At 50.3% G+C, this 6232-nt stretch overlaps 1 pseudogene; it reads left to right on the top strand.

Annotated features, from left to right (window-relative positions):
* Positions 1-2056: 2056 nt before the first annotated feature.
* Positions 2057-3862, top strand: LOC105806201 (annotated as a pseudogene).
* The last annotated feature ends 2370 nt before the right edge of the window (positions 3863-6232 follow it).

Raw genomic sequence — 6232 nt, 5'->3', positions numbered from 1 at the left:
GTGCCAGTGAACAGGAGGCTCCCCTGTGCAGGTGGTACACATAGGTCATGCACTTGGGCTTGCTGGCCAGAGCAAAGGGCGCCACACAGCTGACGGAGGGCCACTTAGAAAAGTCTGAATTAAATGGTACCAGCCCAGCTGCCCGTACCTCAAAGGAACATAGTGCGTGTCCTGGGATGGAAACGCACTTGAGGTTTTGGCTCATTCATTTGACAAACAAGTGCCTACGAGCACTGCGCTAGACTTTGTGGGAGGGTTTAAAACACATTCTTTGCCCTTAGCAGGTTGGGTATAAAAGTAACAGAATGGAAACTGGTGAACTGGAGAATGTTGCTCAGCTAAAGCTACTTTCACTACTTTGCTCTATTGGGCCGGAGCCTCTCAGTAATGAAGAACTATCTGATTTTTCAAAAGAAGTCCAAAATCAAGATCATTTTTAAAAACAAAATGTAGGCCAACGTGTGGCAGCTAGTTTGCAACCTCTGCTCCTCACTGACCTAGTGCTATCTTTTCCTCTTGTACCTCCCTCCAGCACCTAACAATTCCTGGTAGAACCACATCGGCCATTGTGTATCTGGTATAGTGACCACGTGAAGCTCATCCACAGGAGACCCACCAGAGTGGCATCATACAGAACAGCTGACACAGCTGGGGAGGATTTTTAGCCTCGGAAATGACTAATGGGAGGTATAATTGTGCAAATGAGAAGATCCTTATAAAGTTAGGGCACATGGTTTGTCCAACAAGAGCAGAACAAGGCTACTTTCAGGTAAAATATACATTTGACTATTGACTGTGGACCTTGCTACTTCTACTGTCCATAAGCACGTCCCCCATTTCTTTACTTGCCCAGTCCCTAAAGGCGTTTGGTTTCCGTATCTGGGAAGGGAATTCAGGCTTTGCTTAATTTGAGTCCCAAATATCCCACCAATTACCTAAGAATCTTACCCAACTTGGGGGTTTTTCCAAGGATTAAAATGAAATGGATCTGTAATAAAAGTACTTGGCACAATATCTGGCAAAGGGTTCAAGAAATGTTCACCATTATTATAGAGGTTTAGATCTTTTCTATAAAACACCAAAGAATACAATGATAGTCTATGCACAGAAGTTATATAGGGAGTCTGATTTTGGCTTAATAAATGATACTTCTGCAACAACGCCAGCTGGAATGAGATTATGAGCATGAATGTTCAAACAGAGCAGCAAGGGCCATTACTCAGGGGACATCGGAAGGGATTCCCACCCTAGGTAGTAAGCTAGTCTCTGCTCTTAGGATAACTACATGCACAGGATGGTAAACTCTACTTATAATGCATGTTAAAAATAATATGGCTTGCACTCTGGGAGGCCGAGGTGGGTGGATTGCTCAAGGTCAGGAGTTCGAGACCAGCCTGAGCAAGAGCGAGACCCCGTCTCTACTAAAAATAGAAAGAAATTATCTGGACAACTAAATATATAGAGAGAGAAAAAAATTAGCCGGGCATGGTGGCACATGCCTGTGGTCCCAGCTACTCGGGAGGCTGAGGCAGGAGGATCGCTTGAGCTCAGGAGTTTGAGGTTGCTGTGAGCTGGGCTGACGCCACGACACTCTAGCCAGGGCAACAGAGCCAGACTCTGTCTCAAAAAAAATAAATAAATAAAAATAATAATATGGCTAAAAACAGGCCGGCGGGCGGGCGCGCGCACGCAGCAGGCGCGCCCCCTTCCGGCCGCCAGGTTGGCTGGTGTGTGGGTGTCAGACGGAGGCAGACGCGGCGGCGGCTCCGCGGTCTCCCGTAGCTCCTGCCTCCCCGGCGCTACCGGCGGCCCGGCCCGGAGGAGCGGAGTATTTATTTTCAAGCTGGGCACAGTGCTAGGTGCTGGCTGCTCATTAGTGATGAGACAGATGGAGGTCACCAACCGTGTGGACCAGAGCCCAGTGTCACAGACATGGACCTCACTCTAGCCCGGTCATGGTTTCCAGCTTCTCGGATCTCGGGCTCCAGAGGAGGAAATGACTGTTGAGGGATCTTGCTCTAGATTGATTATAGAAACTGAACCTTCAGAGGGTGCAGACTTAACGAGGTCAGGAAAGTTTCTGTCTTTGAAGGGCTTTAAGTTTGTAACAAAGAAAAAAAATGACGACGTCTATCAGATGGCAGATGAGAAACATTGTGAACCATTACTCAGGCTGAAATCAAAGTTTGGGAAGCCACTTCCAACGACCCATGGGGCCCGTCCAGCTCTCTGATGACCGAGATCACTGACATGACCTACAATGTGGTGGCCTTCTCGGAGATCATGAGCATGGTGTGGAAGCGGCTCAACGACCATGGCAAGAACTGGCAGCACGTGTACAAGGCACTGACGCTGCTGGACTATCTCATCAAGACCGGGTCTGAGCGGGTGGCCCAGCAGTGCTGAGAGAATATCTTTGCCATCCAGACCCTGAAGGACTTCCAGTACATTGACCGTGACGGCAAGGACCAGGGCATCAACGTGCGTGAGAAGTAAAGCAACTGGTGGCCCTTCTCAAGGACCAGGAGCAGCTGAAGGCCGAGAGGGCCCAGGCTCCCAAGACCAAAGAGCGCATGGCCCAGGTTGCCACCCATATGGGCAGCAACCAGATCACCTTCAGGCGTGGCTCCAGCCAGCCCAGCCTCTGCACCAGCTACTTGGAGCAGGAGTATGGCAAGGCTGGGGGATCACCAGCCTCCTACCATGGCTCCACCTCCCCGAGGGTGTCCTCTGAGCTGGAGCAAGCCCGGCCCCAGACTAGCGGAGAAGAAGAGCGTCAGCTGCAGCTGGCACTTGCCAGGAGCAGAGAAGTGGCGGAGCAGGAAGAACGCCTCAGGCGGGGTGATGACCTCAGATTGCAGATGGCCATAGAGGAAAGCCGAAGGGACACAGTTAAAGTTCCAAAAAAAAAGAGCATGGCTCCCACCCACAGCAGACCACCCTGTTGGATTTAATGGATGCTCTCCCCAGCTCAGGCCCTGCTGCCCAGAAAGCAGAGCCCTGGGGCCCATCAGCCTTGGCTAACCAGACCAACCCCTGGGGCAGGCCAGTGGCTCCCGAGAGCACTTCGGATCCCTGGCCACTGTTTGGTGCCAAGCCAGCTGCCTCCATCGACCCATGGGGAGTGCCTCCCGGAGCCAGCACACACTCTGTCCCTAAGAGCTCAGACCCCTGGGCTGCTTCACAGCAGCCTGCCCCCAGTGCTGGGAAAATAACTTCTGACACTGGGGGCGAAGTCTCGGCCGCCAAGCCAGTATCTGCCTCTGAGTCTTTTGAGCTCTTCAGTAATCTGAATGGTACAATTAAAAACAACTTTTCTGAATTTGACAACCTCCAAACTTCAAAAAAAACAGCTGAATCTGTGGCCTCACTGCCATCCCAAAACAATGGAACCACAAGCCCTGACCCCTTTGAGTCTCAACCGCTGACCATTGCCTCGAGCGAGCCCAGCAGTGCCCGGAAAACACCTGAGTCCTTTCTGGGCCCCGTGGCCCTCGTAAACCTGGACTCACTGGTGACCATGCCCGCCCCGCCAGCCCAGTCGTTCAACCCTTTCCTGGCACCAGGTGCAGCCGCTGTCTCGGCCCATCAACCCCTTCCAGGTGAACCAGCCCCAGCCACTGACACTGAACCAGCTGCGGGGCAGCCCCGTCCTGGGCACCAGCATGTCTTTCCGGCCTGGCCTGGGGTGAAGCCCATGGCTCTGGCTTCCATGACCTCCACGGCCCTACACTCAGCTCTGTGGGCCAGTGGTTCTTCTCTGACACCACCGGGCCCCACAACGATGAACATGGTGGGCAGTGTGGGTATCTCCCTATTGACAGCTCAGGTCACCGGCACAACCAACCCTTTCCTTCTCTAGTGCCCCGGGCCTGGGACCTACCCCAGAGGGACGTCCAGAGCACCTGTGCCAGAGGACGCCGAGCAGGTACTCTCGTTTGTGGGATGGGCCCTCAGAGTTTGGGGTGGGTGGTGTTAGGGCTTTTCAGTTCCAGCTTCCTGATAAAAGGGTTGTTTTTACAGCCCGACCCTCAGACTTAGAGTGTCACATGAGGTCCTCGCCTTCCGAGGCAGGCCCATTCACCTGCCCCAGCCTGGCCTGCTCTGGCCACCTCTTCCCAAGCAAGCGCGCAGGTCCTGTCAGGGCTCCTCTGAGGCCTTGGACGAGGAGGTGGAGTTGTCAGCCTCAGCCCGAGAGTCTCTGGGACGTTGCCTGGCCCAGGACTTGGGACGGTCTCCTAGTCTTTGCCCCTAGCCCTGGGGACAGCCTAGGCAGTCCCAGGTGTGGATGGGATGAAGCACTGGCTCCATGAGACACTGACCTTTTGTGGAAGTGGTTGTGCATATTTTATTTTTCTTTGACTTGTGTGTGAGTTCAAAGTAACCACCACCGTAGACAACTCTTGAATTAAATCCACTAGAGCGAGCTTTAAAACTAATCTGAGCATAACCCTGCCACATGGCTCTATGCTTATATACGTTTGCACGTATTTTGTTTAGTACAGTTTCATATTTGAATTTGCAAAATTATCTAATAGTCTTTTTTTGGCTAACATTTTTATAACGTGGTTCTTATTTAACTGTCTAGTTTTGATAGAATTTACCAGGTCCAGCTGAATTAAGATATTGGCATGTGTCATTTTAGTGGTTTAAATTCTCTTATTTAAGGTTTTAACTCTGTAAGAAAAATTTAAAAAGATGTTTGGATGACAAAAAAACACCTTATGCTGAAAAACTAAAGCAAATACTTTATAGGGAAAAATATGGGAATTTGATTACACATAAAAGATGATATTTATTTAAAGAAAAAAACAACAGCAACAAAAAGTCCTAGCCTCCAGTTGCCTTTTCCTTTCTTTAACTCCCTTTTTTGGTGAATTACTAAACTGACTGACTTTCGCCTTTTTCAGCTAGATCCTGAGAGAGAGGCCATTTTTCTTACTGATACACCAACATCTTGAAAGTTAAAGAAAAAAATCTAACTTATGAATGTGACTCACTGATTTTTATCAACTAATTCCTTTTGTGAATTAAAGGCATGCAGGGATTAATGAGGACTTCTGCTTACAGTGGAGTCTGAAATGGAAGAAACATCTTGACCCTGTGTGTCTGTTCTCCTCTGTCTCAGTCCACGCTCAGGTTAAAGATGGGGATAATGTGGAAATGGCAGTTGTCCCAGGGGTTGGGGGGTGCTTCTGTGCCCACAGGTCCCCAGGGGACAGTCCCCAAGCTAAGATGGGGGTGAGGGACCAGGGCTGGCCCTGATCCACCTACCTGCTAACTCCTTTGATTTTAAATTGCAGACTTAAAAATAATCATTTCTCATTTTGGAGATGTAGAAAAAAATCATTCTTACATGGGATAAGATTTTTTAACAAACATGAACTAATATTACTTCCCCCTTCCAACCTTCTGCTGTTCTCACCCCACCCACCACTGTAAAAGAAAAAAAAAAAAGTATTAAGTCACAAATTAAAGACCAGAAAAGACTTGCTTTTCCCCAGCAAAGAGACATTCCCCCAATCCTGTGTCCCAGTAGTGTACCTACCGGGCATTTCTGGCTCGTTTTCCACCGTGTGGACTCCCCACCTCCAGCTCTCAAGGCAGCCGACCACCTGCCAGCCCCTCTCTGGTTCCTGAAGATCTGACCCTTCGCACTGGCACAGGGGAGATTTAGATCTACAAGGGTCTCTGGGCCACCAGGAGGACGTGCAGGGTCTGCGTGAAGATTGCCCATCTGTGCTGTTCCAGGAGCCACTCCTCCACCAGAACCAGAGGATGCCATTCAGGAAGGCTGGTGGCTGGTCTCTTCCTGCCCGGGGTAGGGTGGGAGGCGCGGTTGGGCGCAGGAGCAGGGTGCTTGCCCAGGTAGGTGCTTTCCCTCAAATGGTGTGGGGCCCAGATCAGCCTTACAGGTCAGTAGACCAGACTCGACTTCTTGGGGTCAGTGATTCTTTTGTAACAGACAAGAACTCTTGCTGACAAGACTTTGAGACCCCAACATGACCGCCTCCACCCCAGCTCCTGGCACAGGCCATCCTGAGCGCACGTTGTCCCTGTTGCCTGATGCACTGATCATGAAGCCACCGGCCGCTGCCATTGTGCTCCCTCCTGATGGGCACCATGAGGGAGGAAGTCACCAGGGGCTGGCAGCTGGTTTTGAACTTGTGTTGACTGTTGACATTTATTTACTGTATAAATATAATTTATCATTTGTATCATGAAAAAAAAT

The sequence above is a fragment of the Propithecus coquereli genome, unplaced genomic scaffold, assembly GCF_000956105.1.
Source record: "Propithecus coquereli isolate 6110/MARCELLA unplaced genomic scaffold, Pcoq_1.0 Scaffold139, whole genome shotgun sequence".
Classification (NCBI taxonomy): Eukaryota; Metazoa; Chordata; class Mammalia; order Primates; family Indriidae; genus Propithecus; species Propithecus coquereli.
This window is presented reverse-complemented; position numbering and strand designations above follow the sequence as displayed.